The sequence below is a fragment of the Homalodisca vitripennis genome, chromosome 2, assembly GCF_021130785.1.
Source record: "Homalodisca vitripennis isolate AUS2020 chromosome 2, UT_GWSS_2.1, whole genome shotgun sequence".
Taxonomy (NCBI): Eukaryota; Metazoa; Arthropoda; class Insecta; order Hemiptera; family Cicadellidae; genus Homalodisca; species Homalodisca vitripennis.
Window position 1 is genome coordinate 80059702 of NC_060208.1, and position 20191 is coordinate 80079892.

At 32.8% G+C, this 20191-nt stretch overlaps 1 protein-coding gene across 2 annotated transcripts in view; it reads left to right on the forward strand.

Annotated features, from left to right (window-relative positions):
• Positions 1-18061: 18061 nt before the first annotated feature.
• The window catches only part of LOC124354239 (kinesin-like protein KIF20B), a 77090-nt gene continuing 74960 nt past the window's right edge, over positions 18062-20191 (forward strand). For both annotated transcript variants that reach the window (XM_046804547.1, XM_046804549.1), the window contains exon 1: positions 18062-18205. The gene's annotated coding sequence lies outside the window, so the exon portion shown is untranslated. The remainder of the gene's footprint in view (positions 18206-20191) is intronic.

The following is a 20191-nucleotide window of genomic DNA, read 5'->3' on the forward strand; positions in this document are numbered from 1 at the left end:
ATTCTAATGAAATAAATATTTTTAATGTACTTCGTACGGTTCTCTTTTTATTTTATGTTTAAATTGTACCATTCATTTATGAAAACCCTGTACTTTGTTAACATTACATTTCAACGAATAGCAAGAAAACAGGTGCGTAATACACTTGTATAATGCACGGAGTGTAGCTATAGAATTTCTTCTAACGCCTTGTGACTCTTGACACTATAAAATGGGTTGTTTTTAATTGTTTTGATATTTTAACTATAACATGCGCGTCTATGCCCAATGCACGCAGAGGGCGTCAACAGCTCAGTGGCAGTAAAATAAAACACACAAATATTAATTTCATGTCTCAAAGTTTATGTAGTTGTATACACAGTAAATACATCCTTTTATAAAAAATACATATAAGTTTATATCACAATATATTTTTAATCAAAGAGGCCATGGTTTGAAATCAAAACGCATTTATATGTAAGTTGCATATTATTTAAGTAATACAAATTCACGCTCATATTTTTAAGTAAATGATATGTATCCTAGAAGCCCAATTTAGAATGTATAAATTCTAGATAATAAAAGGTGAAGGATGTGTCTTGTAGTTCTTAAGATATAGCCATTTCATCTGTTATTCTCTTAAATACAGCTTTGTATTCTTGAACCTTTTGGTTTGTTCGGGCGGTTCCAGAAGGTTATATTTTTTCTAATGTTTGTAGCCCTTTTTGAAGAAAATAAAATAATAATAATAATAATTCTCTCAGACGGCTGCCAAACCTATAATTTTTAATATTATTATCTTTTATCATAATTATGATAACAGCAATTATTTTTGCTATGCTATGGCTCTCTTCATTGTTGACTCGTCTGCCACTCAATAACAACAAGATTTCTTGAACAAGTGATAGTAACACCAAACAATAACACTTACACTTTTACTCTCTAAACAAATCTATTCATTTATTTCAACATAATTTATGGAAAACAATAACATCGGTACTTAAAACTAGCAGAGACCTGAAAATTAAGTTTCAGTCAAGGCTAGCTGTACTGGCGGCCATCTTGATTTTAACTCCATTAGAAGAATGTTATGACCACAACAATTATTGTATTCCTTAATTGACGTAGATTTGGCTGTAGATTTATTAGATATCTCTCATCTTAATAAAATATGCACTTAATACGCATTAGAACGTTCTTTGATTTTTTTACCCCCTTTTACTGTTTAACTGTATTGTTTAAATTCTACCTTAAGCTTCTCGAGCCACTAAATTCTTATTTATTGCGTTCTAAATAAAGAACGTGAACTTTGTTTTTATAACTGAACTAGTTTTTTCCCGCGGCTTTGCACGCTTTTCGTAAGCATTACCCGTGTATGTAAACTTCTGGTTTAATTCAATTATATTTACAACGCCGATGTAGAGTTTGCCTTGTTGCCACGATCAAGAAAATCTGTTTATATTTATAGCCATTGTACACGTACTTTATTATATAGTGATCTAACACTCAATATTTAAGGGGAGTTGAACGGTCCATAAGGCCCAATGTTAAAATAAGGTAACTTTATGTACCTTTTTCTCAGAACTCATAACAGTTAGGAAGTTGAAATTTTTACACAAGGTGCAGGATATAATATTGTATTTATACCTCTAAAATCTTTGTAAAATAATTAATACAACTAAAGAAAAAAATTTTATATTTGTGTTATTTTTTATTTTTATATTTTAATATAAAATATTTTTCTAAATATTTATTTATTGATGAAATTTGATAAAACTAGAGCTACATACTTCTAAAAGGTTACTTTATAACCAGTAAAAATTTCATGTGTGTAGCATTTATAGTTTCTGAGAAAAAGGTACATATATATTAAAAACCGGTAATTTTCAAAAACAGCGGAAAACAAAAAATCAAAATAATTATAAGTTTATATTACCTTTAGAAGCCTCCAGGACAGTAGCTACCATCCATTTCCTCTTCCTCACCTAATAACTGTCTCCTTTTCTTTATTCTTGCTTCCTTAGTCATTGACTCTGCTTTCAGATCTGCCTTCCTCATCCTGACTTCATCGAGGCTCTTCAATGTGCTTACGGTGTATTTGCCACAGTCTTTTATTCCTAACTCCTTTAAAACCTTGATCCTTCCAATGTTACCTTCATTGAATGTTAGAACAGCATCATGAACACCTAATAAAAGAGTCTCTCTTCCAACAAACACATTTTTTGGGATTCGGTTCCACACTACATTGTTGAAAGATTCGTTCACGTTCTGGGTTTTACCGTGAAGACATTTTTTTAGTAGATCTAATCTTGACAAATCTCTGTATGTAGGTTTTATTGCTGTCAATACAGCTTGAGGTAGAGAATGTTTGTGATTGTAGGTAATTTCTTCTTCAATTGCAGCCAGCTAAAATAATTACTATATAAAAGGCAACAACGCAGCGCTCGAAACGCACGAAATTTGTTATGTAGTCTTATATTTGAAAAATCATAGAAGCTCAACGGAAAGCCATTTTTATGTAGGGATTGCAGTAAATTGTTTAGAAAGAATCAAATAATAAAATAAAAAATAAAAGCGAAAAAAATATTTTTTTACCGATTTTTGCGTTCAACTCCCCAGTTCAACCAGATATTTATCTCAAAAACAAATATGCATCATAACTTAGTGCCTTAAAATAGTGCTTGGCTACTTAAATACATAACTGTCTCACGACTGCAGTTTATAGTGTGCAGGTGCTTTGAAAACTTGTATCTTTTGCAGTGCCGAATGGTGGCGAGTTACATCAATAGCATTTAAACCTTCTCCGTGGAAAAATACGTATACATACAAATTTTCATAATGATCGTTAAAATAGTTTACGATTCCATAAAGGACAAACACACAAACATTCATCTATATAGATATGAGTTTTATATATATATATATATATATATATATATATATATATATATATATATATATGAGTTTAACAACCAAAATTAGACGACTATCCCTTACACATCGTGCTGCCAGCTGTTCGGACCTGGCATCTGCGAAATCGACGCAACAGACACATCGACTAGATATTTTTGCAATTCTTACTCCATACTTCTGAGTGGATTATGCTGCACAAACTAGAAGCTTTTTTTTAATAATGTTCATAATAATCTTGTATATAACTCATGTCCACTTGTATGGATTAAGTTTTGTATGAATGAATAGCTATTTGCTTTTGTAAGTAACGCAAGTTCTTTTAGGCTGAGCTTGGTTGCCTAACTACTCGTATTACTAACTTTAGTAATTTTGATAATGTATTACAACGTGAAGCGCTATCTCAATAATTTAGAAAGTTTTATAATTGATAACAATAATATTTTCTTAAATACAATTGGTTATTAAAGGACCATTGGAATAACGAGGACAGAAAAACGTTTTGACCTCAAAGAATCATCGAAACTAAAGGATCAATTAGAGATAAGTTGTAATGTTGCTAATTTACAACAAAAACTAATTTAATTCCAGATGGTTGTCATAAATCTCAGTGAGGAAACTAAATTACTTCTAAAATAATAACTCATTTAAATAGTACTACAGTATAGCAACTTGATATGATATAACAGTTTAATGGAGTTATATAGAAATGTAAAACTCTCTTGGCGGCTTAGGTAAAGTATCTTCACAGTGAATCTAAGCCGAAGTGGATTGATGATGAATCTCTCCAAAGCTGTATTCATGCCTTGGTTGGTGATAACAGCGAGAAGGGCGGCTCTCTACTACTAGTAGTGTTAGACCACATTGCAACTCATGTTATTAAGCGACAAACTTTAAATTTAGTTTTTAGATTTGTATTGATTATTATTTGTAGACTTGTAACAGTTAATATAAAAAAATTGTAAAGTAGTTAAACTTGTTTTGAAAATTGGTTTGTATATTAACTGATTTTTGCAATGGAAATTCTGTTCCAACAGTCCTTACTATATACAGTATAGTACTACTGTTTATTTTTGGCTGTCATTAACTTGTGTTAGGTTAATCTTACAATACATAAGTTATTAAAATATGTTTAGCTGGAAAATCACAACACCCGAATGAGTCACTGAACAGTTTAATTTAGCCTCGTGTACTTTAAGTAACCTTTGTAGGCCTACCTACATTAACATTTAGTGCTTAAGATACTGTTTTGTCCTTTAGTTGTGCCTTTTCAAGGAAATACAAAGTCACTGAGCATCTAGGACTCAAAGTAGAAAGAGACACTTCATCGAAACTATTCGTGCACTTTGCAAAAATCGCATTCACAAAAATTAAAACTGAAGAGTTAGAGAATACATCAGCCAAAACAGGACATTGCTGTAAAGAAGACATGAGGACCAGTACCAAGATGAAATGAAATGAACAATATCTATGCTGTACATACAATTGTACAATTTGCTAGTAGGAAACTTAGTCCTTTCGCACACCTAGCCAGAACTTACTAACTATATACAGTTGACAATAAAATTACATATTCAAATTACTAACAGATAAATAATATGAGAAAATACAAAACCTTCTTTTAAAATGTAATCAATTTAACATACACCCATCTCAAACACACTATTGTCATCAGCACATACAGCTCAACTCGAACCGTCAATCCAAGCATATGCGAGCCTTAACACCAGCCCTAAACCGAGCGAACCCGCCAACGGCATTTTTTATAATGCCATCAGGAAGATAATTCTAAAATCGGCAAACGGAAGTAGAGTAAGAATTGTTAAAAACGGACGTTCTGTGAATGGGAATTGATGGTAAAGCAGAACCGCGTCAACTATTATAACTCTTTCAAGAGTTATGGAAGACATGAGAGAAAAATGTTCTGACAGATGCAATGGTGAACCAAAATAGTATGCAGCATCGTTGGTGTGTGAAGCTGACAAAGCTCATTCAACTTCAGCACCGATAAATATTTCAAGAAAGGAAAAATATATTCTCGGTGTCTTAGATTGAATAAAAACAAATGTAATTGTTTTGAGCAAGCTGTAATTTATCTGAGAGCTCAACCGTCATGTCACTTATAACGATGCTGCAATAACTGAAATGAGGAAAACTAGGGGTTTAACTAGCATCACCTTCGTGTTAATGGCAGAAGATGATACAACTTTTTAGACTATGAATGCTAGCAGATACTGTATTAATAAGTTTCAGTTACGCAATTTGCCCATTCAAGGTTTTCCGCCACTGTGAGTCCTAGGCTCCTCACTTTGCCACATTTAAGATGGTTAATGTTAATTGTTAAGTATAAGTCTAGGGATTTAACGGTAAATTTAACGGTACGTAAGAGTTTAGAGTTTCTAATATTACAAATGCTTGAGATTTGTTTTCGTTGTGTCTCAGCCAATGTTTGAAAGTCCAAGTGACAATAGCATCGATGTCAGTGTTTAAAACAGCAACAGAATCAGGGGAGCCAATGAGGTCTGTGTGCTTATATATCTGCAGATAGCCTTATTCTTCAGTTACATTTTAACGATACCTACTTCTTTTACTTTAGACTTTAGACTTAGTGCTTGGCTGAAAGATGTATGTAATTATAACGAACGTTTGTTTTCATTACAAATTTGTTTTTTTAATTATGTTCCTAAATATTTTAAATTTAAACAATTAAGCTGGAAACTTAGTATGTTTTGCCTTACGTACATTGATCAACGGTGTTTTAATTACTCGGTAGGAAACTCGATTACTTTTGGATCCGATTTGTGTGGACAGACTGTACGGTCATGCCTATAAATGCCAGGAGTTTGATAGTGTCCATGGTACACGACGCGATCGCATCCACCACAGATATCACACCCATCCATGTAACAGTAATAGCAGTGTGGTGAGTGGCAGTCAGGGGAAGTATAGTGTCAGAGCGGAACAGGTTTGTCAGGTAGATTTTGTCATAGTAATCACGACCTTGTAAGTAGAAACTTAAACACCCCATTACAATGACATGACGATTAGAAGCCATAAACCATGTGGGATTGTACAAATTAAGCATGAAATATTAAACCAGGAGCTCTATAACAAACGGTTGTACTTAATTAACAATATCTAGTTCAATTTCAATGCGTATTAACTTATTTACAGAAGGCTGGCCAACAATGATAATGTAAACTGTGGTGTAGTTCAGCCTACCACAGTCATTTAATATAAAAAGTGTAAAAATCCAGAAAGTATATACAGAATTCCCGGTCCAGACATATTTAATATGTTGAGCACATTCAAGGCTTCTAGCATTAAAATCGTTTTTTTAAGATGTATATGTATGTTAAGGGTGTCTCATCCCTATTAACGCATGAAAACCACAGTAAAAGGTTTTAAGAATGTCTTTACTGAAATATAAGATTGGCAACGAACTCACTCCCAGTACAATTTTGCTTCTGCTTACAAATTCTTAGTATTTTCCAGAGACATATTTAATAACGGTGACAAGAACGTGTGCTCCAATCCCACATGAATTTAAAATGACACAGTCTAGAATTGTCAATTGAGAAAATTACAGAAGCCAGAAGATGGGATTTTACATAAACAGCCCCTCTCCCTTTTTCTAAACTTCTGTACGATCGTTTCTGTAAACGTTGTTGCGACAAGAGCGTTGACTAGTATGGGGCTTGAGCAATTTTTCTGAGACCGAAACTAAATCGAATTGAGGCGCATCTAAAATGGACCGGAACTCGTCAATGTGATAGAAGAGCGACTGGGCGTTGCCACGAACTATATTGAGTAAACAACAAAAAAACATTAATGTCTAGCCGAGAATTTGGGGCATTGATAGTTGACTGGTGCGCTGGACGGTACGACACGCGAGTCGGCATAGCTGATGGAAATACATTCACACTACAATATTAACCAAATTCTTCAATAAGCCATAAGTAATCAAAGAAACTAAGAATAAAGTAAACTAAAAAATATCTTGACAATATACATTATTACAAACTATCACACTGAATATATTAATTTACAATCACACCAAAACAAAATAATATTAAGATTTTGGTTATAACTATATTATTTAATACATTTTCCGTAATTTACTGAAATAGCAAATTTCTAATTTTCCATGTGGAGGAAAAATCAAATATATATATTTAATATAAAATATAAACTAAATGCTGGCCTTTCATATATGTCCATAAGTTAAACATCGTACTAAGAATTTTTATTGAAAGTTTTAAAATAATAACTATGAAACATAATGAAATATCTTGAAGGTCTTATTTAAGAAAATACGCCTACTATACTGAGCATTTTAACTGGCAGAGAGAACTCTGTTCGTACAAATAAATATATTACAATATGATAAAAATGTATCAACTAACTATACTACCGGAACGCGCACTACCCATAAACCACATGTTGTGTTTTCCGGTCGTACACAGCTGTGCGTTGCGGGTGTATCCATGGACTCGCCTTCGGCTCGCTGGGGGCTACGCCCCCAGGCCCCCAAAGTAAACGCTTGCAAATTCGGGGATAAGCGGAATTCGGTGACTGGTTAAGTCCGGACATTAAGTAAATGACAAGGGATTTAAAAATTGACCTTTTTCATAGATTTTTTTCCGGATTCGTAAAAACTTTTGACTTTGAGGGCATTTTGCGGTTAAACCGTTAGAGATACGACAAAAAGTGACTGGACCTTTCTTGTTGGAAATTTAATTTTGTCTTTCGATTGTGCCCTCAGATCTGATCTACGACCTATGGTTTAGCCAGAAATGAGCTCGGGAGAAAAGTCTGCACGGGTCAGCTATCTTGAATTGTTTAGTATAAACATAATAAAAACCGACCTCAAGGCAGTATTTTAAGTCGAACAGGGGGTTTAATATCACCAGGAGACTATCTAGTCAAGGCGAGAAATTCCCTGGGTGGGTGATTAATGTTAAGGAGGTTAAGACAAGAGGGGGTTTAATTTCGTCAGGATATTGTCTGGTCATATGAACAAATTCCCAGGGGGGGTTAACGTTACCGGGGGATAAGTCTCCAGGGGGTTATCTGGTCATACCAGGATCTTCCCAGGGGGGGGGTTAAGAGATTTGGTGACTGGTAAAATTCGGACATGAGGTCATGGCAGGAAATTCCCTGGGGGGGTTTAATGTTACCAGGGGGGTTAACACATCAGGGGGTGAATGTACAGGAGGTTATCAGGTCATACCAGGAAATCCCCGGGGGGGGGGGTTAATATTACCGGGGGTTAATGACACACTTGGGCCTTTTTTAGAGGGTATTGTGTCTGTGAACATAATAAATATTCCTCTGTCCCTATCTACTATTGACGCTTAGCTAACGCTCAGCCAACTCCCGAAGTCACTGAACCTTTTCTGTAGATCACGTGATTTCCTAAATCCCGTTTAAAATTTGTTTTGAGTTACGACCAACCGTTTAGCCGCTATCAAGCCCGGAATGTAAATTTTTAGGCGAAAATGTCCAATATTTTCACTTAATCGCGTTTTGCGGTCAAACTAAGGGAAATATAGTAAAAAGTCACTGGACCTTTTTTGTAGGTCATCTTATTTCCTAAATAAAACGTTAGTCTTATTTTGACCTCCGACCAATGGTTTCGCCGCTATCGACCCCAAAAACAAAAGTTTCGCGTAAAAGTTACAACAAAATTGTACATAATCACGTTTTTCGGCCAAACCAATCGAGATAGGGCAAAAGATTACTGGACCTTTTCTGTAGATCGCGCAATTTGCTAACTTGATGGGTCAATCAGATTTGAGCTACGACCAACGGTTCGGCCGCTATCGGGCTTAAAACATTATTTTTATCGAAAAAATCTCTGGAATTTCAAATGTTCGAGCGTTTTGTCGCTTAACCATGGAAGATAGAGCAAAAAGTCATTAGACCTTTTTTGTAGTTCACTTCATTCCTGACCATGAATTTTCCGTCAGATCCGAGCTAGCTCCAACGGTTCGCCCGCTATCGGGCTTACAAAAAAATGCCTGCAGGGGTGAAGAATGCGCGATTTTTTGGGAATTTTTTTGAGGGGTTGAAAATGAAAAATTCTCACTTTTCGGGATTTTCCTGGTGGTTACACGTGGAAAGCTATCTGTGTACCAAATTTCAAGTCTCTAACTCATCTGGAAGTAGGTTAGAATTAGTATACGTGAGTGAGTGAGTCAGTCAGTCAGTCAGTTACACATGCGGTTGTATATACGAGTATATTAGACTTGCAGGCGCTTAAAGTTGGTAAGAACTCGCCAAGTTGTGCGGCGATCAACGGGACGTTACGGCATCACGCCTTTTCATGCCGAAACACAAATCATTGTTGTTATTTGCGTTGTTGGCAACTATTCCTGTTTATTACGTCAAGACGTCTGATCTGAGCAACTCAACTAGTTTGTTTTCTTTTTATTTGTCAATATTAGTAATGTTTGTTATTTCGTGACGTGGTGAAAAGTTGCTCTGCGTACAACTGCACGTCCAGATGGACTAAAGGCAGTCACATTTCTTTCCACAAGTAAGTTCTTAATATATTAACCATGTCAATATTTATTTGCAACTTTCAAAATAGTAATTTTCACCATTATTTTCTGTATTGCCAAATTATTAAATGGGTTACCCAAATAATTAAAAATACGGTAAAACATGCGTATCACTCAATTATTTCATCCGCATTAATCCAAGATATCAATGTTGGTCGGTATAGCACTTATAAATGCATAAACTTATAAATCATTGCTAAAAGCAATATCTACTGTCCTACTGTACTTTATAATTATTGGATCTTTGTAATTTTCAGCTACCTGTATTTTATTATTTGTTAATTTGTTTGTTTTAGCTTTCCATTGAATGGTGACAATTTAGTAAAAAAGAGGATTACTGCGACAACGAGAAAAAATTTAAACCAACAAAACATACTGTTTTATGCAGTAAACATTTTTCAGAACATGATTACCATTTAATTTTGCCTGACTCACTAAGAAAATGTCTCAAAAATGAAGCAGTTCCAACAATGTTTTTATTTTTCATCTCATATGCAACAGCCATTGGAGAAACGAAGGAGGATTATTGTCAGAAAGAAGGCACCCATTGAACTACCTAATGCTGATAAGTGTGATCTGGATTTGTCTTTGGATGATGAAATTGAAATTGCCATGTATATCATGAACAATTATTATAGTTCTAGTCGTAAGGATGAAATTTTATACTATATTTGTGGCGTCATTGTAAGACGTATTGAAAAATATATTAAATGTAACTATTGTAATTCTATACTACTTCCCAATGATTCTGATCTTAGAACACATTAACTTTTTATCGATTTTAAATCTAAGGGTAAATTAGTAGATTAAGTGATGTAATATTGAAAATTGTAAAATATTTGCTCAAGTTATCTCAAACAAATGCGACCACTTTTAAATTGACATTGAGAGTTTGTAACCAGTTTACTGGTAGTGTTTTCAAGGGGCATTTAACTAATGACGAATTCACTGGAAGCCACGAGTTATTTTTTAATTAAAACTGTGACTAAACTATGTTTTTAAATAATATCTCATCACATCGCAAAACAGAAAACTTTTGACATAAAAAAATTCAACTTAGGAATAAGGCAAACATTAAATTTGTAAAAATAATTTTTATTTTCTAACACGTAGATTAAGTATGTCATGTTTGTACATTTTACGTAGTTCACTTTGAAATAAATACTGTCAATAAAAAAATTTGTTTTTCACCTGGGAAATATTTTAATATTACAGACATCTTCGTTTCCGACTTTATAAAAAAAATACCAAGTCAAAATCTCAGTTATTTTGATATTGTAAAGAAATCTGTTTTTTTTTTTAACTAAAAATAAAAATCCACGGTAAAAAGCAGTTATTAACATTTGTAATAATAAATAAATTGTGGTGTCTAACAATATTATTAAGTCTAGAAGGCGTTTTAAAGTGATGTTAGATCATCACTATAATGCCTGCCATATGGGCGGAGTGAGTTCTTGCCCATTTCCAGCGCCTGCAGACTCGGAACGCAGTCCAGGATTTCGGCTCGGTTTCTCCGGCCAGAGCGCGTTTCATTAGTATAATTCGTTGAGCAGTATCAGTGAAAGACGTCGGTGAGAAAGAATCAGAGAAGGAGTTACGCTTCAGTTCCAAAGAACGATATTGCCCTGTCCTCTGCGCCGGATATCAACAGCTGTTGCGTCCGTAACATAAGAGTACTTGCGAAATAAATACAAATATTGTTAGTTAAGGAGTTAATACAGGATAAAATCATAACATATAACACAAATGTTTTGGTAACACTCGAAAGGATAAGTAGTATGCATACAATTAAATATAATGATTTATATGTACATTTTACTGTTATTACATTCTTAAACGGGCGGATAGTGTACATTACTAGTGAATTGGCTCTAAAGAAAAGTTAACATTCAAGTGGTTAAATAATGTTAAATTGATAATGAATTGTCAGAGAGAAAAGTTTTACATACCAGAAACGAATTAGTGATGAAAGGATGTGTGAGTTACAACGCTGAGTACTTTAACTATTTAAATCAAGATCGTGATTATTGGAAAGTCCCACAAGATAAGACTGGCTGACAAGATAACCAGGAAGTTTGGAGCAAGGTTACAGCTGATATCATCAGAGCCTTAATGGATGAGTCATCCATCCACCTGATCTGGTCTGGTTTGCTTATCTTTCTGCACTCAATTAATGAACTAATACACCTGACTGGAAGAAAGAAATAAAATAAAATACTTTATTTTACTCTACTCTTCTTTCCAAGTTGGTTTTAAATTGTAAATATTTATTTTATTATCTAGACTTCAGCTTACTGCTATTTTTTATATTGCATTGCTGTAATCCCTACTAACCTTTATTTATATATAATTGACTGATATTGTGTATTTGAGTTTTATTATTAATTATGAGCCAAATAAAAAACAAATTCAATCATGGTGACACCGTTTTTTTGCAAAAGTTAAAGGGTATCCACACTGGCCAGCGGCAATTATTGGTGTAGATTGTTCAAAAAATATAAAAAAATACACTGTAAATTTCTATGGCACAAATGAAGTTGGTATAATTAAGGAAGTGGATATTTCTTCATTTCAAGAGAACAAATCACTTTATGGAAAACATAGGGCGAGAAATCTTAAATTCAATGAAGCAATGAAGGAGGCAGAAAAAAATATGAATATAAGTTTTAACGACACAACCAACAGTAATATATTAAAAACAGAGGTTAATTCATTGACATATAGTTCTAAAAGTCTACAGGAATTTACTCATACTACAAGCACTCCACTAAACACAAAGGTTTGTAGAGAAGTTTCTCAATCCTTGAGCATGAATGAGTCGATGGTTGCTGACAAAACAGCCCCTAATAACTTGGATAAAAAAGATGTTTTTACAACACATGATACACAACAGCAGAACAAGTTACCTGAAAGAACTCAAATTAGTCTGGAAATATTGGGAAATGAGTGGCTAACTGATGAATCCATACAGTTTTATTACCAAGTATTAACTGCAAAAGTAATTGACAACACAAAAATTCTACTAATGAACCCAATAATTTCTCAAGCGATTAAATGTTTATCAGATTTTGAACTTGTGTTAGATAAGGTAGAGTTGCAGGGTAAAACTCATATAGTCATTCCAGTGAATGATTCTCCTGCGGTGGATAAGCCTGGAGGTTCCGGCTCACACTGGAGTCTTTTACTTTACGTGGCTGAAATGGAAGAATTTTTGTACTATGACTCATTGGGTCTTAAAAACTTTGATCACGCAGTAAAGATAAGCTCTGCTTTACAAACATTCCTAAACAAAAATGTTAAATGTAAAATCACTCCGGTAAACGTTCCTCAGCAAAGTAATGGTTTTGACTGCGGGATCTACTTGCTCCTGTTTACCGAAATAATTGTACAAAAAATCAAAAAGGAAAAAGAATCCTTTGACTCTTTACAACTATCATTTACAGATATTAAAAAAAAAAAACACACTTTGATCGGAAAACGGGCACAATTGGCTCTGATGTACTTTAACCCTACTCTTGATGTGGATTCCTGTACTGTTTCTCAAATGATGATAAAAATACCTCCATCACCTGATGATGACCATTATGTTAGGGAAGTTCAACTTAATGATGATAATGTATCTGTATGGATGGTACAGCAACCAAATAGAAAAGCAAAGTCAACACCGGAAAGCATAAGGGAAAAAGAAGAAACTGTCACCACTTCAAACAGATTTCAAGTTTTGGAGGAAAACGAGGTACAGTGCAAAACAAAAGGAATCAAATATGATAATAAAATATCTAAAGCAGGGAACAAAGCTAATAAGAAGAAGAAAGAAACAGAACCATGTTTAAGTAAAAAAGTTAAGCTTTCACTGTTCGCAGACAGTCAAGGAAGATATGTACAGAAGTTCATTGAAGAGAGTTGTAAAGTGGGGGAAATCGAAGCAGTTGGGTTTGTTGACCCTAATGCCCGCTTATTAAATGTAGTTGATTCAGCTAAGCAAGCATCTGATGAGGTTATCGTTATAATGGGAGGGACAAATGATTCGTTTTGCAGTGGCTTTAAATCTGTATTCACATCGCTGGAAAAAAATCTAGTAGAGCTGAGTGAAAATAAAACTGTACTCATTACTTCTGTTCCAAGGAGGTTTGACGCCGATATCATGGACCCAGTGCATCTTGAAATCGATCAAGTTAACAGTTATATCGGAGAATTGACAAATAGGATTAAAAACATGCATTTTATTGATTTGGATGTTTACAAGTTTAAATATTTCCACTTTAGCAAACGTGGACTGCACTTAAATCGAACAGGTAAAAAAAACTAGGGTATTGTATAAGAGACACTTTGGCAAAAATATTTCCATTAAATGAAGATTCATTAATGAAGAAGGAGGCAAATTTCCCAGATTTGAAGACAAAAGACAAAACTGCGCCAATACAAATAACTGAAGCTCATATGGCAGACGTTATAGAGTAATATCAACACGATAATAAGGGAATGTTTCCAAAACCAGCCAAAGTAAATGACGATCTTGAAGAGGATGACATTGATCCTGAACCATACCAATTAGACGCTCAAATGTCACACTTCCCTACAGCAATTGTGGAGGAGTCTCAGTCTCCGGCAGATATCCAGGAAACATCAAAGAAGTCAAGTCAGAGTCCGGCTGCTCCAGCTGCGGATCACTTAACTCCATCAGCCATGTCGGCGGCGAGAGCGGCTGGTCAACTCACAGCGCAGACATCAAGACAAATTGAGCAAGTTACTGTGGCACCTGGTGACCTCTCATACAGTGAAGTGGTAAAGCAGAGTAATGGTGAGTGTGGTGGAGTCAGTGCTGGGTTGGAAACAATGATATCCAGCTGTGGTGCAGCCCGGTCATCCTTCTCAACTTTAAACTTCATTCTCCAAACCACTACACCAATAAAATAAAAACACAACATAATTTAGTCAAAATTTTCCACCAAAACATTCAACATCTCGCTTCTAGATTAAATTCATTACAGGCAATTTTAGACGAAACAAATCCCCAAATAGTTGTATTGACAGAACATGACATGAAAGCAGAAGAAATAAAACGGCTTAATATAGATTCTTATTTAACAAAATCTTGTTTCTCTAGAAAATTGAAAACTAAAGGTGGAGTTATTATTCTGGCAGAGAAGGGTTTTGAGTTGAGAGGGGTCACTGTGCCGGATGGATTATGTAATGTTTTGCTTGAGAAGTTGCAATTTGAATTTTGTGCCTGTACTTGGAGTATAAATAAGGAAAAATATCTTATTATTGGTATTTACAGGTCACCTAAATCAGATGTAAATATTTTTTTGGATAGGTTAAGTATTTTAATTGTTTATTTTTGTAAAAAATATGATAAAATTATCGTAGCAGGTGATCTGAATATTGATGTTTTAGTGTTAGATAGCAAACATAGATTATTGAAACAGATGTTAAAAAGTCATAATATGAGGTACCTTGTCAACTTCCCAACAAGAGTTACAGAAAACTCAGAGACAGCAATAGATAACTTTTTGATTAAAAATATAAAATTATCTAACTTAGATGTAGAAGGCCTAATACTTTTTTATCTGATCATGATGGTCAGCTACTAAATTTAAAGTGTAAACATGCAGTGAAAACTGTAAATTTGCCAATAAAAAAAGTAGTACGCAAATTCTCACCCGAAAACATTAATCTTTTTTCTCAATTACTTTCTAAAGAATCGTGGTCCGATGTCTACAACTCTAGAGTAGAAACAAAATATGACGTTTTTTTTTTCAAAATTTTCGTTTTCTATTTTGATCAGGCTTTTCCAAAAATATTGGTTACAAAAAGAAATAAAAAATGTACATGGATTCCTAAAGTTTTAAAAGATAAACAAAAACATATTATCCAATTAACAAAGGAATATCGAAATAAAAGAAGTAATAGTTTAAAAACATATTTAGATCAGGAAAAGACCATTTACAAAAAAAGAATTAAATAAAGCTATAAACAAATATTTCCAAAAAAGAATTGAAAACTCCGACAACATTAAAAAAACTGTCAGGAGTATAATTAACTCTGAAGTTGGGGAAAATGAAGGGAAACCATTTAAAAATATAATTTTAAAACAAGATTCAGAAATAGTTGTAGACCCTAAAAAAATTGCAAATATGTTTAATGATTATTTTAGTACAATTGTTACAGATTTGAATGTAAATAGTAATAATCAAAATGGGGAGATTGATGTGGAAACTAATTTTATTGATGCAGTGTTTGTAAAACCAAAGTTTGAACTGAAACCGATTAATGAAAAGGAGGTGGAAAAAATCATACAATCTTTAAAAAATAAACACTCCAGTGGGCATGATGAAATTCCTGTGACGGTAATAAAAGTTGTGAAAACCAGCATCAGTAAAATTTTGTGTCACCTAATAAATTCTTCATTTTTATCAGGCATTTTTCCAAGCAAATTTAAACAGGCAAAACTAATCCCTTTACATAAAAAAATGACCCTGAAAATATATCATACTATCGCCCAGTATCTGTTCTCCCTTCAATTTCTAAAGTATATGAAAAATCAGTCCATTTACAATTATCTGAATTTTTGGAAAAAATTAATATTTTAGATGATAATCAGCATGGATTCCGGAATGGAAAATCGGTTATGAGCGCCGCTGTTTCTTTTATTGAATCTGTTATTGAGTCCGTTGACAAAGGAAAATATACAGCTGGTATATTTATGGACCTTTCCAAAGCGTTCGACAGTGTAAAACATAGTAAATTATTAGAAAAACTTCATGTCATTGGAATATCTAAAAGGGCTCTTAATTGGTTTTCTTCTTATTTGACAAATAGATCCCAATCTGTGGAAATTACCTATTTGACAAATCATAACAGAATTTATTATCAAATCATCATCAGCTCATCAGCCAATTAAGTTTGGGGTGCCCCAAGGTTCAATCTTAGGGCCTCTGCTTTTTTTGTGTTATCTTAGGGGTATAGAAGATACCTTAACCTATAGGCAAAATTCAAAACTATGTCTTTATGCTGATGATTCTAATTTGATCATGTCATCTAATTCTCCAGAAGAAACAGAAATCTTAACATTTGTGGAATTGAATAATATTGGAAACTATTTTCACAATCACAACTTATTGTTAAATTCACAGAAAACCAAATTTATAAATTTTAAAACAGCACGGAACAAAATCACAACAGAACCAATAATAAATTATAACTCATTTAACATTGAAAAGGAAAATCAAATTAGCTTTTTAGGTTTAACAGTTGATGAGAATTTAAATTGGGATGAACATGTACAGAAAATTTTAATTAAAATCAATTCCGGAATCTTTGCATTATCAAAAATGTCCTTTTATTGTAATTTGGAAACCTTAAAAAGTATATATTTTGCCCATGTTCACTCCCACCTTTTATTCGGAATAGTGTTATATGGATCAACAAAAAAATTAAATATGGATAACATTTTGAAGCAACAAAAAAGGGCCATTAGAATTATGCTTAAGCTGAAACGTAACGATTCAGCCAGAGAACATTTTAAAAAATTAAAAATTTTTACAGTTTTTGGTCAATATATATTTGAAACCATTCTTATTGCCAAAAAAAACAAGAACTAGAGGCAAAATCAATACCATTATCCCACTCTTATAATTTTAGGAGGAGAAATGAGATAGTTCAGCCTCACAGGTTAAAATTTTTCGAGAAAAAGCCCTCATATGCAGGTAACACATTTTTAAAATGTGTTCCTGAAAATATTAAAAAAGAGAATGATTGGTCAAAATTTAAGAAAATGCTCAAAGAATATATAATAAATTTAGCAGTTTATTCATTAGATGAGTTTTCCACCTCCCATAATTAGCTGTAGTTACACAACATTTCTGTATGTAGTATGTATTATTTTTTGTTTTAGGTTTATATTTTATTTTGACACTATTCACTGTACCACCAATGTACATGATTCATGAATAAAGACGTTTGACTATTGACTATTGACTAAACAAAATAAACCATGGTTTTAAAACAGCTTCTTGTTAACATAGTCTTATAAAAAATGTCTGCTGTTCCTGTAGAATCTCTATAAAAATATTGGTTAAATTTAAATTTTAACTTTTGTATAAATATAACTGAAGTCAAAGGGAGCGATGTCCTTAACCAGTCCAAAGTTGTCTTGAATTGATGAAGTACAAAAATAAAATTTTAAAATTAAATATTAAAATGGTACAAATATTAACCAGTTATTTATGATTTCTCATTATAGTAAATATCATTCTTTGGATTATTCGATTAAAAAAATATATAAAGTTGATGGCAAAAACATAAACATAAATGACTACTTAGATCAAGTAATGTAAAGTTTATATAATATTTTATACATTAATGTAATAGTAGCTAATTCTTTTTATATCAAAATTACATATTGTATTACTAGTATCAACATCAGACGAAAAACTTAAATTGCGGTTGTAATTTGATTTATTATAGTGATTTTTCCAAATCAGTCAAATAATTCAAAACATTTCAAATAAAACATTTATTTAGTGAGCTTTGACATATTTAACTTTTTAAAATTAAACGGTTTTTAGAACAAGAATTCTGGAACTGGGCCGCTGTGCTGAGAGAAACGAGATTGGTTGATCCCTTAAATACACAAATCTATCAGCCGCCAAACCGCCATTTCTCAAATCAAATATTGAAGTTGGAAAAATAAGTTTTTGTTGGAAATATTTTAGACTTTTAATGATTTTTATTGCCGTTTTGTTTAGGTAAGTTTGTAATAGTTTTGAATTCTTTATTTAAGGCCAGCTTTATATTAAGTCCGTTTTATGTATAAGCTAAATTGGTTATTCATGATAGCTGTCTCATATACATTTAACCTAAGTGTGGAAATATTCTCATAATAATCATGAACATTTTACTTAAACATTTAATAAATTGTTTGGTTCATAAAACCTATAATATGATAGGACTTGGCAGCACACTAGTTTGACAACGTTTTAAATGACAACTAAATTTTAACCTTTGTAAATATCTACAATTTCTAAATTATGCCTATATATCAACTTCCAATGATTGCTTTGGCAGCCAAATTACAAGATTATCTTATGTAGGCCTATTATTACCTTTAACATAAGATAACAAATTTTGATGCATTAAATTTGAATTTTTCATGATAAGTTTGAGATAGGCTACATGGTTTTTACTAGGCCTATAAGAAGTCGGTTCATAGATGTAGACAGCATCGGAACTAGAGTTACCTACACCCAACTGAGTGAGATTTCACTCCCCAATATATTATGTCCATAGCCTACTTTTTTAGGTTTTTGGTGTGTTTTAAACTATTTGAACTAAAGTATTTAAATAGCTATATTTAGTACAAGTGGAGTGTTTTCAAAGAAATTTAGACAATTATATAGTCTATCATAAATATACTTAACATTTATTTTGGTTGAACCCTAACTTAAACCATCAAGTTAAAAATACACACTGAATATATACTCTGCTATTTCAGGGTAGGGTACAATAAGCGGACCCGGTTTTATATATCGAAGAATGTAGTCTTCGATACCTAATATTCGCATCTCAAATCCTAGACTATCAATCGATATGAAAGTATTATTATAGTCCTCAATAACAATCATATGCTTTAAATTAAAATATGAATTTAATATTTATAGAGATCAAACAAACTATTATAACAAAAATTAGGAAAACTGAAGACGACCATATTGGCTCCTCTCACTGTTACAGTCGTTTCTTTCCCACAAAGGGTTTTTTGGTACGAGTCCAACATGTTGAAGCCACAAAATCAATATATTTTATTTATGTCTTATAATCTTTCAAAGCAATGTCTTGTAGTTTTCTAAAATTGACTGCCATTTTTAATAATTAAAATTAATTATGTAAAATTGAAATATTACCCTATGTGTATTGTTTGAAAATGTTTACAGCTGTTGATATAGACTATTCAAGTTAATAATTCAAAATAATTAATCAGTATCGATTGATTATATCGATGGTTATGATGAAGTAATATCGTTTGCCAATTTCGATATAAAAAACAGGGTCTGCGTATCGTACCCTACCCCTATTTCATTCTAAATCACTAAAATTGTAGCCCGTCCATAATGCACAGTGCACTGGGATGTTTTAGACATGATCTCAAAGCACAGCGAAGCAACCGAGTATTATACATATAACATAGCTATGGTGGGAAGAGTTGATTTTGTGCGAATGTAGTTAACTTCCAAACCACTCTGAACTTGTAGCATTATAAAATGCCAAATGGTGTTCAGGTATTAATTTTACTAACAGTAATTTGTTTATGCTAAGTAGGCTAAAACATTTAATGCATTTTTTTTATATATAATCCGTTTAGTCAGAATTTATTAATATTTTAAGATTACAAATAGTGTCTCATAAATGTAAGTGTGAGATTTATCCTTATCCACAGGAATAATTAAACAATTAATAATATGACTCATCTGCCATGGGATTAAGGTGAATTTTTGGTGTAGCCTATTTGATAAGACTTGTTTTAAAACTTCTTGGTACTGAAATATCTTGTGAAAGTCTCGGGATTGTTTTTAGCTCCTGGGATTTGGAAGTTCTTTCATATAGAAGGTCCAAACTGTGGCAGATAAAAAAATCCGTTTGTGTGTATTTAAAATTGTTTTAAGATAATGCTATTGTACATTATTTTAGAATTCAAAGGAGATTTTAAAATCCTCAACTGTTCAAAAGTTACGATT